We start from the raw sequence: 18258 nt of genomic DNA, 5'->3' as shown, positions 1-18258 counted from the left end.
GCATCAACGCTGCTTTTAAACAATTGAATCTGAACCAGACACCAGACACTTGATTCAGACAAGGAGTAAAGCTGGTTATGCATTCCAACCTCCAAACAATGTAATTAATGAATTGTGAATAATTCCAGCACATCGTTGCTTTTAAAGCCGTCTGCAATAATATGTTGTGGCTTTGTGATTGTTTGAAGCAGCATTAAAATCCTCAATTTTGAAAGGGAGATAACTCGTAATGCCTTTTTAATTCACAAACCGGAACTGCACTCGACGCGCACTTGTCAACTCATTTCAAACTTTGACGTCTGCTCACAGCTGATGTGGTAAGCTATCAAGTTGACACAGTATTTATTTCAAAGATCCAGAATTTGACTAACATGAATGAATGTTTCTTCTAACGAGCGTCCTCGTGGATTTTTAATTGACAGATGTCAGTTTTAAGAGCTACATAACACAGGCTAATTATTTTGTAAATCCCACTCAGGTTGTCAACTTGTCTGTCAAAATATTTTTCTGGTCTCAGCTCATGACAGCAAATGTAGTTTAAGAGTTGAATAGAAATACCGACAGACTGAGGTGAGGATCGGACGGGGGATCAGCTAATGTGCGCCCTATCCTGATTCAATGAGAAATACCACGTACTCGTAGATTGCTTCTCATGCTATCAATCACTTGTTTGTATGGTCGAGATTCGTGATTTTCTGTAACATTCACTCAAAATGATTCTGTTGTCATAGACCAGATTATCTTTGATATTTGTGAGATGACAGACTTGGATCACAGACCCAATGAGGATATAAGTGGGTGCCATTGTCCGTCTCAAGTCATCAGGCATATCATAGATCTGGCTTCAGTATTAAAAGAAGGCTTGAGTCATATCAGTGTACACAGCTGATACAAGTACATGTACATAAGAATGGGATTTCAGATCGAATGCATGACCATACATTTTCATAAACTTAGGGCTAAATATTTTAATTATTTTCACTCATTGTAAGAAAAGAGGGGTTGCCACCCTCATAAATGGCCAGTATCTATGTTTTAGTTTCCCATGACTTGTTTCAAAACTGACTGTAGAGAGTATTTTCCACTTTTATCAACTTGTGTTGATATATTTGATATCAAAAGACACTCTGGTGAGATCTCTATATCCATTTATTTTCATAGTATGTTACAAATGTATAAAAGTAAACATGATTCTAGGTGTTCTATTGTAGTTTACCATACTTTTGGCTATACCCCTGTACCTCGAAGAATAAAGAAACCGACCAAAGCTATTGGGAGATTTCTTGGATTCCAAACTAGATTTCTAATTAACCTTGGCAGACAAATTGTGACAAAAAGGGATTATTTTGAAAATACTTATTTGTTTTGCTTAAATTCAGAGGTATTTTTATATTGTATTTGAGCATTGCTTTCAATGCAATGATGTAGAATTAAGCATGAAAGCCTCTTCTTTTATCGGTCTTGTTATTAGTGAAGTCCAGATCACCTCTACAAAGCCATGACATTACAGGGTATATCAACCATGTTAACATCAATTTGGAGATTAATAATTCCAATTTGTGTGTATTTACTGACATTTGTTGTATATTTGATTGGCATTAGAAATATCAAAGGCTGTAGACTTGTACACTCAGCAAGGAAGGCAACCTGACCGGCACCTCATTATGTAGCTGTTTGATTGGCATTCTGGAAGTTGGGGAGGAAGTAAGACAGCCAACAACACTACCTACAAGTATGATAACGGTGTAAGAATCTACAATAAAACGTCGCTATAGGCAATAAACCAGAAGTTGTTGTCCACAAAGTTCTACGTTTTCTTATTTGTTGTAGAGTTGGGGCTGAATGTCAGCCACTGAGCACTGTCTAGATAAACCCCTTGTTTGTATTAAGACTTTCTGTTGTGTACAAATATGTTTTCAGGGACGTATCTTGACCTGCTCAGAGGCCGATATTCGACCCAAAGTCTGCAGCAAATGTCAATAAAAGTTCCCAATTTGGACCTTAACATTTCCCAAACATGTTACAATGTATACATAACTGATAACCAATTAATGTGGTAAAGAAGTAGCCTGTATTCACTTATAACAAGACCAACAAATGGGAACAGGTCTTAATGGTTCATTTTTATCCCCCCGGCATATATAATTCGGGGGGATATAGCGATCAGCCAGTCTGTCTGTCCGTCTGTCCGTCCGTAATCATTTCCTTTTCCGGGGCAGAATTCCAAAACCATTCAGTGTATTTGATCAAAACTTGGCAAATCTATCAGGCACATACTGAAGTGGTGCCTTTTGATATTTTGGGATTTTTCTAATTTTAATTTTTTAAAATTTTTATGGAATGAAGTTGGACATAGACTCAATTGGGGATGGGGTTCGTTTCCGGGGCAGAATTCAAAAACCATTCAGTGTATTTGATCGAAACTTGGCAAATCTATCAGTCTCATACTGAAGTTGTGCCTTTTGCTATTTAGGAATTTTATAAATTTTTATTTTTTACCTTTCCATGGCAACAAGTTGGACTTAGGTTCTATAGGGTAGAGTTCGTTTCCGGAGCATAACTCAAAACCTATTCAAAACTTTCTAACAGAACTTTGCATGTCTATCAGACTCTTGCTGAACTGGTGCCTTTTGCTATTTAGGAATTTTATCAGTTTTAATTTTTTACGTTCCCATGGCAACAAGATGGATTTAAGTTTTAATATAGGGTGGGTTCACTTATGGAGTAAAACAAATAAACTGTTAAATATTTCCTTGCCAAACATTGCATGTCTATATATATATATATATATATATATATATATATATATATATATATATATATATATATTAATTAATATATATATATATATATATATATATATATATATATAAAGCACATACTGAACTGGTGCCATTTGATATTAAGGAAGATAATAAGTTTTAGAAATGTATATTTTAGAATTTCCATTGCAGCTATTTTGAAATGGGCTAAAAGAAATGTTGGGTCACTTACCTGGTTTGGGACCATAACGTGTTAAAATGGGCGGGGGATATAGATGACTTTGTGACTGTACGCTTATTTAGTCATTGTTTCTTGTAATTTGTCATTTGTTTGCATAAAAAAACACAGAATACAGAATAGCACAATTACTTGTGTTTACTTTACAGACAGCTGCTGGGGGGATATGTCATCTTTCTGATGACTCTTGTATATATTCTCAAAATACCTCTGAATTTAAGAACACATCAACTTTTCTTCCAATTTTCCTGCAGGGGGCACTTAGTTAAGGGGGACATAGGTGGCCCAGTCGTCTGAGGCGCTGCAATTTGCTGTGCAGAGTTGCGTCCCTTGTGCATGCCAGAAACCTATGATTGTGGGTTCCAATCCCGGTTTTCCCTGATTATGTTACTAGGTTTGTCAGCACTATACCCGTGTGGTAAACGTCTAAGAAAGACCTGCATCACTTGGGGCTTTCCTCCCACATTAAGCTGAAACGCCGTGATATAACTGGAGTACTGATAAAAGCGGCGTTAAACCCAACTCACTCACTCACTTGGTTAAGAATCAATGATAAGTCGCTGATTTTTGTCTGTTTGTTGTGTTACGCTACACTCGGCAATATGCCCGCTATATGATGTAAATACATGTAATTGAGTCTGCACCAGACAATCCAGTGATTGATATCATGAGCATCAATCTATGCAATTGGGATACAATGACATGCATCAACCAAGTTAGTGCGTCTTACCACTGGATCACATTAGTCACCCCTTGAGAACATTATGCACAACACAGAAATATACAGGACACAGGTATATCACACACAACACATATATCATACACAACAGGTATATCATACACAACACAGGTATATCACACACAACATGTATATCATACACAACAGGTATATCACCCACAACACAGGTATATCATACACAACACCGGTATATCATACACAACATGTATATCATACACAACACAGGTATATCACACACAACACAGGTATATCATACACAACATGTATATCATACACAACACAGGTATATCACACACAACACAGGTATATCACACACAACATGTATATCACACACAACATGTATATCATACACAACACAGGTATATCACACACAACACAGGTATATCACACACAACATGTATATCACACACAACATGTATATCATACACAACAGGTATATCACACACAACACTGGTATATCATACACAACACCGGTATATCATACACAACATGTATATCATACACAACACAGGTATATCACACACAACACAGGTATATCATACACAACATGTATATCACACACAACATGTATATCACACACAACATGTATATCACACACAACATGTATATCACACACAACATGTATATCATACACAACAGGTATATCACACACAACACTGGTATATCATACACAACACCGGTATATCATACACAACATGTATATCATACACAACATGTATATCATACACAACATGTATATCATACACAACATGTATATCATACACAACACAGGTATATCACACACAACACAGGTATATCATACACAACATGTATATCACACACAACATGTATATCACACAAAGCACTGGTATATCATACACACCATGTATATCATACACAACACAGGTATATCACACACAACATGTATGTCATACACAACACAGGTATGTCATACACAACACAGGTATATCATACACAACACAGGTATATCACACACAACACAGGTATATCACACACCACAGGTATATCACACACAACATATATGTCATACACAATACAGGTATGTCATACACAACACAGGTATATCATACACAACACAGATATATAGCATGGACAACACAGATATATGGCATGGACAACACATATATATGGCATAGACAACACAGATATATAGCATGGACAACACAGATATATAGCATGGACAACACAGATATAGCGTGGACAACACAGATATATAGCATGGACAACACAGATATAGCATGCACAACACAGATATATAGCATGGACAACACAGATATATAGCATGCACAACACAGATATATAGCATGGACAACACAGATATATAGCATGCACAACACAGATATATAGCATGCACAACACAGATATATAGCATGGACAACACAGATATATAGCATGGACAACACAGATATATAGCATGGACAACACATATATATAGCATGCACAACACATATATATAGCATGGACAACACAGATATATAGCATGGACAACACAGATATATAGCATGGACAACACAGATATATAGCATGCACAACACATATATATAGCATGCACAACACAGATATATAGCATGGACAACACACATATATAGCATGGACAACACAGATATATAGCATGCACAACACAGATATATAGCATGCACAACACAGATATATAGCATGGACAACACAGATATATAGCATGGACAACACAGATATATAGCATGGACAACACATATATATAGCATGCACAACACATATATATAGCATGGACAACACAGATATATAGCATGGACAACACAGATATATAGCATGGACAACACAGATATATAGCATGCACAACACATATATATAGCATGCACAACACAGATATATAGCATGGACAACACACATATATAGCATGGACAACACAGATATATAGCATGGACAACACAGATATATAGCATGCACAACACAGATATATAGCATGCACAACACACATATATAGCATGGACAACACAGATATATAGCATGGACAACACATATATATAGCATGCACAACACAGATATATAGCATGGACAACACAGATATATAGCATGGACAACACAGATATATAGCATGGACAACACAGATATAGCATGGACAACACAGATATATAGCATGGACAACACAGATATATAGCATGGACAACACAGATATATAGCATGGACAACACAGATATATAGCATGGACAACACAGATATATAGCATGGACAACACACATATATAGCATGGACAACACAGATATATAGCATGGACAACACAGATATATAGCATGGACAACACACATATATAGCATGGACAACACAGATATAGCATGGACAACACAGATATATAGCATGGACAACACAGATATATAGCATGGACAACACATATATAGCATGGACAACACAGATATAGCATGGACAACACATATATATAGCATGGACAACACAGATATATAGCATGGACAACACAGATATATAGCATGGACAACACACATATATAGCATGGACAACACAGATATAGCATGGACAACACAGATATATAGCATGGACAACACAGATATATGGCATGGACAACACATATATATGGCATGGACAACACAGATATATAGCATGGACAACACAGATATATAGCATGGACAACACAGATATAGCGTGGACAACACAGATATATAGCATGGACAACACAGATATATAGCATGGACAACACATATATATGGCATGGACAACACAGATATATAGCATGGACAACACAGATATATAGCATGGACAACACAGATATAGCATGGACAACACAGATATATAGCATGGACAACACAGATATATAGCATGGACAACACAGATAAAGCATGGACAACACAGATATATAGCATGGACAACACATATATATAGCATGGACAACACAGATATATAGCATGGACAACACAGATATATAGCATGGACAACACAGATATATAGCATGGACAACACATATATATATAGCATGGACAACACAGATATATAGCATGGACAACACAGATATATAGCATGGACAACACAGATATATAGCATGGACAACACAGATATATAGCATGGACAACACAGATATATAGCATGGACAACACAGATATATAGCATGGACAACACAGATATATGCATGTGAAAGAACTCAAAAGAAAAATTAGTGCACCAAAGGCCAACACTCACAATGATGAATGCCAGATGTTGCTGCAATTTGTTCCTATTATATTTGCCTATTAGTAACCTTTATTTTAATTTGATATATTTTTTTATCTTTATGGTTGCCCATACTCCTGTCATCCCTCAAACAGCCCATCTGAATAATATGACAGATTCTCATTAAAGCAACACCTTGCATACATGGCTGGTGGCATGTTGGACAGATGACATTTTCACTGCATACTTTGATGTATCTTTCACCTCAGTGTATGTTCTGGTAAGCAGCAACACCTTGGTGTTATTTTTTCGTTTAATAATTGAAATTATTGATAGAATAGTTAAAAGTTCTTGTTATAAGAAGGAGATTGGCTTATTGATAAGTATACAGTGTTCCCTCGCTATTGCACGCTTCAATATAGCGCTAACTTGGTTATAGCTCGCAGTAGAGCATGGCTCCCCAAATTTTACTTATATTATGAATAAACTGAAGTTTTCCAATGACGCAATGTTTTACCCACCTGAAAAAACATTATCAGCTGATCATCATGATCACGTACCACAAGAAATACCAGTCAACAAATCCAAACTGAAGTATGCAATTTAATGCTCATTATTATACTATCTGGTCATAAAAAGGTGTTCATTGTTTATCTGGACTTATGTTTGTAATATATTTTATTAATTTTATTCAAAATTTCATTCAATAATGTTTAGATTAATTTCGGCGAAATCGTGTGCGAAGTGATCGGAATATCACACAATTCAGCCCATGCTTGCCGTAAAAGGCAACAAAGCTTGTCGTAAGCGGCGACTAACGGGATCGGGTGGTCAGGCTCACTGACTTGGTTGATGAAAGTCATCGATCCCAATTGCGTGGATTGATGCTCATGATATAAATCACTGGATTGTCTGGTCCAGACTTTGTCTATGTGTAATTCACATCATCATTAACTGCAAGTTTGATTTACATCCTAGACTTTGAGTTAGCAGTCCAAGAGTGGAAGTGGAAGTGGCGTTTGAGGACTTGAATCAGACATGCTGGGACCCCCCATTGTCCCACATTAGCTACCACAATCTGAATGGTTTTCCTGTATGTCTCGTTACAAGGACCAGTGACTACTATCGAATGAGACTGATATCATGGATATTGTAGTGTTAGACTTGAATGAAAACAGAGCTGCCGTAGGAAATGCACTCAATCCCCAAGAAGCAAATATTTACTGGTAAGGGCTTGCCTCCCGATTTACCAATTGGGAGCCGCTTTGCAGGCTGATAATGAAAGCTAAACAAACATCGATCCTTGCTTCCATGTTAGATTAAAATGTTTGACTTGTAGGTGTCCTGCCTTAAGTATTCCCCCTGGGCCACACAGGGCTAAGTTGACAATTTACAGACAACTAACCTTGTCAGATTCACACAAAGGGCTTGTTGAATTATTTCCTGCTTTTCAGATCTGATTTAGTTATTTTTCTAAAATTGGGCATTACTTTTGTTTTATGTTACTTGCTTTGCTAAATAAATTCACAAAGATGGTATAAAATTAGAATTTTTGAAACAGTCCATTTTCGTTCTGCTGAATCTGTTGACAAAGGAGGAGGTAGAACAGAACCCTGATGGTCAAATGGAAAAAATGTCAAATTTTAAAGTTATGGAAAACCTTTTAAAAAAACTCAAAACAATGATTAATTTAATTTTATATAAAACCTACTGACCATATTTTCAAAGAAAGACATACTATATTTGCAATTCTGTTTTAATTCAACCACCAAACCATTTTTTGTTGAAATTTGAAGACAAGTGTTTGTCAGTACATTAATAAATCTATATGATATAGGATTCCAAACTAACTGAGCATGGCAAAACAATATTTTTGTAAAAAGTTGAGATTTAAAAAATAGTAAAATTGAAGAGATAATTTAGCATTACATTCAATAAAATATTGCAAATGTAAGCATTAAAACCTCTCCTGTTTATTCTGTTTATTGGTCCTGTCACCTCTACAAGGCCAGAACAATTTGTTATAATTGCATTAACATGAATATTTAGAAATTTGTGCTTCCATCTGGGGATTTTATTCTAACATTTGCAGCAGTAGAAACTAACAGTTTCAGTCCACTAGTCCTTATAATAACATATAACAAAACCCTGAAAAGGGCAAATTGCTACTAGTCCTTATGATACCTTAACTGTTGGGCAGTTTGGCAAGGACTACGGGACTAGTGCCAATTTCTAACTCTGATTTGCTGCTGACAGATCTAAATAAGTATCTGCACTAGTAACAGTTGAATATACAGGACAAATTATATATGACACTTTGCCGGTAAAATTAGGCTTGGACCGGTAATTCATGTGACTGCCAGTCCCTGTGGACAGGCAAATAAAGTACCTTATAAATCTTTGTTGTTGAACAAAACATTGGTGATATTCCTTTAAGTACATTTTTCAAACAAAGTCAGCTTGTCTGTTACCATCAGGGTTTCCCCTTGTGTATGTCTTGGTTAAATATCCATTCGGAGTGACTTTGTCTCGAAATATTTTTTAAAAAAAGAAGAGAAAATTGTGACTGAAGTTTGTGTGAATGACACATAGATCTAACGAAGTTACTTCAGAGATGACATCTTAGCACTGAACATGATGTTGAAAGAATTAAAACCAAATAATTTACACATGTTTTTTTATTTGTTGAAAGTTGGGACTGGCAAGTACTGACAGTTTCAAAAGCCAGCTGGAACACTGAAATAGAATTTTTAAAAACCACACCAGTGAGGCTCAATATGCAGTTACGATATGGATGTAGTGTGAAATGGTATGGAATCACTACTTTAACAAACACTGAATATTGTTGAAAAGTACAAAGCCATAATTCAATGGAATCTTAAAAACACTGTAACATGACATTTTTTATCTCCATCACTCTCTTTATCACAATATTAGCAATGTGTCTTGACACTGCTTACAAATATATCCTTTGAACTTGGTAATCGGGAGATATTTTTCTTGTAACTGGTCCCAAAGATTAGAGACAGTTTTCTAAACATTCTGCCATGATATGGTATGTTTTATAGCAGGCGTGGTCTCCTTGGTCTTAGCCTTGGCATACAGTGATGCAACCGAAACGAGCTGATTGTAATCAGTTGTAAAGAAATCCACAGCTGGCACTATCCCTTCTTGTGAAGGGATGAAACGAAGGTTCTGGGGACTCAAGGAGGCCATGTTTGATTTGTGTAGTTTACAGATCTGCTGACCCAAAAGTTCGAGAATGTCTTGCCTGAAGTCATCCAAAGCAATTAAGATAACTAAACAATTCTGCAATTCTGAATCAAATCGGCTTTGTGAAAAGGACATCTTTTTTTAATATAATTACAATTTTCTGCACCAGCAAAATGTGAAATTCTGAATGTGAATAAAAACTGAAACACTGACTTTTTTCTAGTCTTATTCTTGAGGTATTTGACTTTTACTGGAGAATACAAGGTATCTGAATTTAGTTTTGGTTAGGCCTATTCAGAATTGATTTTAAAATTATATTCTAAAAAAACAAATCCCCCAAATATTCATGATCCCTAACTTTTTTTGTTCAGTATATATGTGTCAGGTTATGCTGAGACCAGTTTTAGTGTTGATATTCCCATCCTAAAACATTTGTAAACTACAAATATAAATGTTTGTGAAAGATTTTGTTATTTTTAAGTTTGTAAATTTTCCAGATTGCGGTGTTTGTTGCAGTAAATCTATGACCGTGTGGCTCAGCATGTATTCAAACCCTGAAGATGAATTATGTATTTCAATCTGTTATTTAATACACACTACTTCAGTGCCGTATTTACTGTCTCTGTTGCATGTATACATCTAATCGGATGCCTATAGAATATACTCCAAGACTTGAAAAGACCATCCGTACCCTTGGCGCCACTACAAATGACTCCTGGGACTGATATCCTCTGATCATGGCTATCTAGTCAGATTCAATCAATATATTACCCCCATTTTGGCATCTTGGGACGGAGTGGTCTTATCATTTCCATTGTTTATTGCAACCAAGTGGGAAGATATTTCAGACAATTTGGACTGGGCCCATTGCCATAAGAATACCAACCAATGAATTCGGCCAAAGGTTTGGAAATGAACTCTCAGCCTGAAATTAGATATATTTCGGGTTTTATATTTAAACTTCAAAGCGTGTTTAGTCATGTGCATCAAACAAATTTAATGTAATTATTTTGGTACACAAATACTGTTGGAGGATTAGAGTGGAATTTGGTGTTTTGGAAGAAGCTTTTAAATCTCCCAATGCTGCTGGTTAACCCATACAACAAAGTGTGTCACCAGCCCTGCATTTGCAGGCAAATAGCCTTATTTACAGGACAGCTCCCAAATAAACATTGCAAAAACTATTTACTAAGTAGGTATTTTGTTTAAATTATGTAGCATATGCATACATGCTCAGCTTTCTAAATATCAAAAGCTTTCGGTAGTTTATGTACTTGTAAACGAAAAGAAGCTTTCACTACTTTTTGGATGATGGGTACTGTGATGACTTTGGTAAATGACAGTTATTGTTATGCTGTTGTTGATAGTGTTGATATGATGATGGTGCTGGTGATGATGTGATGATGTGGTGATGGGGGATGATTATGTTGGATGATGATGGTGATGGTGATAATGATGATAATGACAAAGATGGTGATGATGATGATGATGGTGACGATGATGATGATGGTGACAATGATGACGATGGTGATGATGATGATAATGGTGATGATGATGATGGTGACAATGATGATGATGGTGACAATGATGACGATGGTGATGATGATGATAATGGTGATGATGATGATGGTGACGATGATGATGATGATGATGATGGTGATGATGATGACGATGGTGATGATGATGATAATGGTGATGATGATGATGGTGACAATGATGATGATGATGATGGTGATGATGATGATGATGGTGATGATGATGATGGTGATGATGGTGACAATGATGACGATGGTGATGATGATGAAAATGGTGATGATGGTGACAATGATGATGATGATAATGATGACTATGGTGATGATGATGATGATGATGATGATGATGATGATGATAATGGTGATGATGATGATGGTGACAATGATGATGATGATGATGATGATGATGATGATGATGGTGATGATGATGATGGTGATGATGGTGAAAATGGTGATGATGGTGACAATGATGATGAAAATGGTGATGATGGTGACAATGATGATGATGATAATGATGATGACGATGGTGATGATGATGATGATGATGATGATGACGATGGTGAGGATGATGATGGTGAAAATGGTGATGATGGTGACAATGATGATGATGATGATGGTGGTGATGATGATGATGGTGATGGTGATGATTTTGGTGGATGATTTTGTTGGTAATGATGATACAACACAGATTTACTATTAATATGAAAGAATAGAGTGTTCTTTAACTTATTTGAGTGGTATATATGAAGTCACTGAGATAAATGTTCTTTTGCACAAGTAACTGGACGAACACATGGTAAATTAACATAGTCATGAATATATCCAATGGATTGTATGTTGATGCACAAAATAATCCAGGGATTCAGAAACTTGAAAACGGCATTATCACAGGAATAGGAAGGGAAGGGGTCGTTCTTTTTGTTATCTCGCTCTGACATGGTGAAATTAGATTCATTGAGATCAAGATGGATCAAAAGTATTCTCCTTTTGGCACACTTCCCTAGGCACACGTGAACCTCTTGTGGCCTGTGGCACAATTAAAAAGAAGAAAAAACACTTGAAAAACCCAAAATTTCTTTCCTGATATTTATTTGAAAATTTCTGCAATGGAGATTCCAAATTAGTCCGAGTACCACCAGAAATCAATATATAGACGTGGGTTGGATGGATGATCTCTGGGGAACCCCGTGCCATGCCCCACAAAGACAGACCTACAAGATAAACTGGCCATTGCGGAAACCGGATCACATACTTGCTTAACTCAATTTACAGATGTGAAGCTCGTAATGTGATTACAAGATTATGTGTATGGTAGTCAAGAGGTATAATGTGATTATATAATTATTGTACTTTCTGAGAGAGAAACAGATTGGACTTGTAGCTGAGTTGCCTATTGACTAATTGAGAAGAGTTAACCTGATCATGATGGCTTCATGGTTAAAGTGTTCGCCCATCTTGAAGAAGGCCTGGGTTCAGTCCTCATCAGAGGTACAATTTGTGAAGCCCCCCTTGTGTCCCCGACCGTGATAATGGAGGAATATTACTGAAAGCAGCATAAGGCCCCCCCTTTCACTATCATCATTATCAGGCATGTAAAATATCCCCAGTAATTGACCCTAACTAATATCAAATATGTTGAACCGTATTTTACGTTTTAAGAAAGCCTCACCTGATTGTAGACTGGAGCCTTCAGCCTTTGTCAGACTCATAATGCTGCCTCATATTACAATATTTTTTTGTTTTGTTTTTGGGTTGTTGGTTGTTTTTTTGGGGGTGGGGGGGGATGATGTATCCTGTGAAGATCCAGGGTAGAATAGGTCTTCAGCATCCCATCTTTGCCGTGAAAGGTGACTATGCTTGTCGTAAGAGGCGACTAATGGGATCGGGTGGTCAGGCTCGCTTACTTGGTTGATGCATGTCATCAATCTCAATTGCGTGGAATCGATGCTCATGATGTCAATCACTGGATTGTCTGGTCCAGACTCAATTATTTACAGACCGCCGTCATATAGCTGGAATATTGCTAATTGTGGCGTTAAAAACCAAACAACATTTTTTTATGTAAATGTCTTTTCAAGCTGACCATGACTGTTTTCACTGGCAGTTCACTTTTTTTTGAAGATATTTAAGGCAGGGGTGTTAAGTTAGTACACCCAACTTGCTCGACCCATAAAATTACAGTGCTGGTAATTTGGAACATTGGGCAAGCATGAAAAATGGTGGTATTAACTTTAAAACTTAGAAGTACCTGACTAGTCATTTTTTCTATTAGGCACATCTCCCATTTGCTGCTGCTTATGTTAATAAAGTTTTGTTGTTAAAACTAAAGTTTTCTTCTTTTCTCTGATTTAGCTGGGCAAGTTGAAAATTAGGCTGGGCAAGTAGAATTTGTAAGTTTCCTTGCTGTTGGGCAAGTTAGACATTTTGGTATTTGCACCCCCTTGTTTAAGGTTAATAGCTACATGGATATGCCTGCTCTAATTTGATAAAAAGTGAGCAAGAAACATACACCTTCTTTTGTCATTTTTAGTTTCCCCTAAGGGGGTTCTGAGATAGAATATGTCCCCAGCAACCTATGCTGGTCACGAAAGGCGATTTAATGGATAGCGTGATTGCCAGGGACCTTGACGATGATCTTAGCCTATATTTAAGTATGGGACTTACGATCACCTTAGCGCTAAGATCGCTTTGAGGAACGGGGCCCTGGACCGTTGCTCACAATATCAATCACTGGATTGTCTGGTCCAGACCCAATTATTTCCAGGCGATTCCTCTGGCCCATGTGGGAAGAAATGAACTATTTTATTCAACCCCTTAGTGAACATTGTAAATGTTGGACGAAAAAAAGATTGTCCATGTTAAAAAGAATACTGTTTAAAAAACTAAAAAAACTGTTTTGTCCTGTTTATCTTGTTGATGATCAGTGTTTATGAGTATGAAATTTCTTTTAGCAAAAGTTCACTCAAAAAAATGTCAGATCTAATTAAGTCCACAGAAACTCTTTTTTAGCATTTCCTTGTATTGAGAAACATTTAGAATGAACTTTTCAATGCTTTTATCATTTTGATCAATCACACAAACATACTGGTGGCTCTGAGCATACATGCAATACAAATGAATGCAAGGATTTGTTAGCTTGTGGTGTTTGTTCCTATTGTTGACAATGAAAGGATAATCTTTCTGTGAATATTAACATACAGATTCAAGCATCAGAAGGAGTTCATTCTTGGATGAGGTCGCTTAAGCGGCATGTAAACTTACTTTTTGTTGTGTTATGCCCCAGTTGGCAATATTCCAGCTATATCTTGTGGCCGTGGAGATTAACCAGTGGTTGATACCATGACCAAAGTCAGCGTACAATGACACACAATCAACCATGGTGCACAACCGGACTGATGCCTGGATGGCACTATAGAGGAAATTAGCTGCCTGTGTAGTCTGTCATGCAGACCCTGAAACAAATATATCCAATACAGCCTGTGCAAGTCTATAATGTTTGGCAAGCCTAGATTACTGCAGTCTGAAAATGATGAGAGTCTCTGGGCTTCTCTTTATTATTTTTTTATTAAGATAATATAAAAACTGTATTTTTCTGTAAGATTATATTCGAGAGACTAGATGTTGTCTCCTGGCTGTGTTATGGGACTCAAGGTTTTGTTACAATTTGACCACCATCACCTGTGATTTCTGTACCCTGATTGACTGAATCAATCTATTGGTTTCTTCACGTAAGATGTAAAGTCACCAGATTTGAAGATTATTTCTGGGTTTTTTTTAGGATTGCTGGCATGTGGAAGTTGTTAGTTGATTGGAAGCTCTTCCTGGTGTTACCATATTCAGGGCTTGGAGGAAATGGTGATGAAGGGTCAGTTTCTGTTTTTTTTAAGTACTTGCAAAACACCTAATATGTCTCTCTTTTGGACATTTTGATTAACTCTTTTAGACACCTCTGAAGATCTGGCTTAGAACTGGTCTTCCGCAATCCAAGCTTGTCAAGAGGCGACCAACATGATTCGGTTAGGCTCACTGACTTGGTTGTTGCATGTCATTACTCTAAGGCAGTGTTTGAAATATTTTTAAAACCCAACAAGACACTCAATCAGGCAGGTGACCCCAGGTGAGCCCAGGTGCCTGCCCATCTTCAAAATTACCTGCCCTCATTCAGACATAATAAATATTGAAAAATCACAAAAAATATCACGTCTTGATTCAGGTGAAATAATGCAAACAATCACTTGAGAACCTACAAGAAGTTATAATAAAGCTGAATATGTAAGTAGTCTTAAAATTATCTGCCAGACAGTCAGGAAGGTCGGGGAACATTTCATGCAGTCCGACAGAAAAGCTACCAGCCACGGGCAGGTAGTTATTTCGGACACTGCTCCAAGGGCATGGATTGTTGTTCACAATATCAATCACTGGATTGATGGGTCAAGACTGGACTATTTAATTTTAGAGACGATTATTTTCAGTCATATAGCTGGAATATTCTTGAGTGAGGCATTAAACAACGAACAAAACGGAAAATGTTTGGATTCTGAAGTTCAATATCCTAGAAAAGTGGAAAACTCTAAGTACGGATCAATGACCAACCTTAAATACTGTAACTCTGTGACAAGTCAATGTAAAGTAACACCCCATTCACTCATAATCTCTCAATGCAGGATATCATCATGGTTATATATATATTTTATGTCTGTTGATATAAGGTTGAGCTCCAGAGCTAACTATGCTTTCATGTTGTAAGCCAGAAGTAGCGGAAATTACAATCTGAACTGCCATCGATTTTCGTCCCACAAGAGAGGCCTTGAAGCACACAGGCAGAAACATCAATCAGGCAGTTTCATTTCAATACAAAAACATTCCGTTCACGTAACATAAGAACATATCCATCCTGAGTGTTTCTTACTTCCACTTTCAGCCATGTTGAGAAAAGAATGGAAATCATTAGTTGTTGAGAGTGGGCACACAGTTGGCTGGCAGATGTGTGTTTGTCTTGTACACACGCCCTGTCTGTGTGTCATTTCACATGTTGATGCAAGCGCCCCCTGGTGTCATCCCACTTTAGATTCACCCATACTTGCCATCCTTCTGTTGGCCGTTACAATGTTGATTTTTAAAGAATGACCGTTGATTGGAGGATAGGTGGTAGTCGGTTGTTAAGGAGGCAGCTTCTCAAACAGACTTGGTATTTGAGAAGGGATGGAATAGGGAGTTTCTTATGTCATCATTATACCCAACTGTTATCACTGCTCATGCTGTCAGCCACCAGTTGTTTGAGGATCACTGTTCATGCTGTCAGTCACCAGTTGTTTGAGGATCACTGTTCATGCTGTCAGCCACCAGTTGTTTGAGGATCTTTGTTCATGCTGTCAGCCACCAGTTGTTTGGGGATCACTGTTCTTGCTGTGAGCCACCAATTGTTTGAGGATCACTGTTCATGCTGTGAGCCACCAGTTGTTTGAGGATCACTGTTCATGCTGTCAGCCACCAGTTGTTTGAGGATCACTGTTCATGCTGTCAGCCACCAGTTGTTTGAGGATCACTGTTCATGCTATCAGCCTCCAGTTGTTTGGGGATCATTGCTCATGCTGTCAGCCACCAGTTGTTTGAGGATCACTGTTCATGCTGTCAGCCACCAGTTGTTTTAGGATCATTGTTCATGCTGTCAGCCACCAGTTGTTTGAGGATCATTGTTCATGCTGTCAGCCACTAGTTGTTTGAGGATCACTGTTCATGCTGTCAGTCACCAGTTGTTTGAGGATCACTGTTCATGCTGTCAGCCACCAGTTGTTTGAGGATCACTGTTCATGCTGTCAGCCACCAGTTGTTAGCAGATCATTGCTCATGCTGTCAGCCACCAGTTGTTTGAGGATCACTGTTCATGCTGTCAGCCACCAGTTGTTTGAGGATCATTGTTCATGCTGTTAGCCACCAGTTGTTTGAGGATCTTTGTTCATGCTGTCAGCCGATAGTTGTTTGAGGATCACTGTTCATGCTGTCAGCCACCAGTTGTTTGAGGATCACTGCTCATGCTGTCAGTCACCAGTTGTTAGCAGGTCATTGCTCATGATGTAAGCCTCCAGTTGTTAGCAGGTCATTGTTCATGCTGTCAGCCTCTTGTTGTTTGGGGATCACTGTTCATGATGTCAGTCACCAGTTGTTAGCAGGTCATTGCTCATAATGTTAGCAACTTTATTGTCTCTCTTATCAGTTATAGTGACTCATATCAAAACTTTTGCGAGAATGTGTAGGAAATTTTTGCATGAAATACACGGGAATTGTGCTTCATGTAAAAGTACTAAAACCCTGATTAATTCAGTCTTTTATAAGCATTTGACAAAATAATGAATGCTCCCTGCAAATGGTTGCTTTTGACGTTATGCTTTACAGCAATTGCTTTTGGTTTTTTTTCATTTTCCTGTTTCAAGGGGAGGTAATTGGTAGTGGTCCCATCAGGAGACCACCACTTCCAGAGAAAAGGTGTGAAGCACGTTCACCATTTTGTCATATTTTCAGTTAGTTCACCTCCCGCCCTTCCACGCTTCCTCTCGTCATCATGTGACATTTCAACAATTGACCTTTGACCCCTCCTCATCTCCCAGACTGCCGTTAACATTTGCAATAGAACCGACAGAT

At 37.5% G+C, this 18258-nt stretch overlaps 1 protein-coding gene across 1 annotated transcript in view; it reads left to right on the top strand.

The window, feature by feature from the left end:
• The first annotated feature begins 279 nt into the window (after positions 1–279).
• The window catches only part of LOC124148714 (transmembrane protein 198-like), a 111980-nt gene continuing 94001 nt past the window's right edge, over positions 280–18258 (top strand). The window contains exon 1 of the mRNA XM_046519970.2: positions 280–317. The gene's annotated coding sequence lies outside the window, so the exon portion shown is untranslated. The remainder of the gene's footprint in view (positions 318–18258) is intronic.

This window comes from Haliotis rufescens, unplaced genomic scaffold, assembly GCF_023055435.1.
Source record: "Haliotis rufescens isolate VD_foot unplaced genomic scaffold, xgHalRufe1.0.p SCAF_46, whole genome shotgun sequence".
Classification (NCBI taxonomy): domain Eukaryota; kingdom Metazoa; phylum Mollusca; class Gastropoda; order Lepetellida; family Haliotidae; genus Haliotis; species Haliotis rufescens.
Note: the sequence above shows the minus strand (reverse complement) of the source record. Positions and strands in the feature narration are given on the sequence as shown.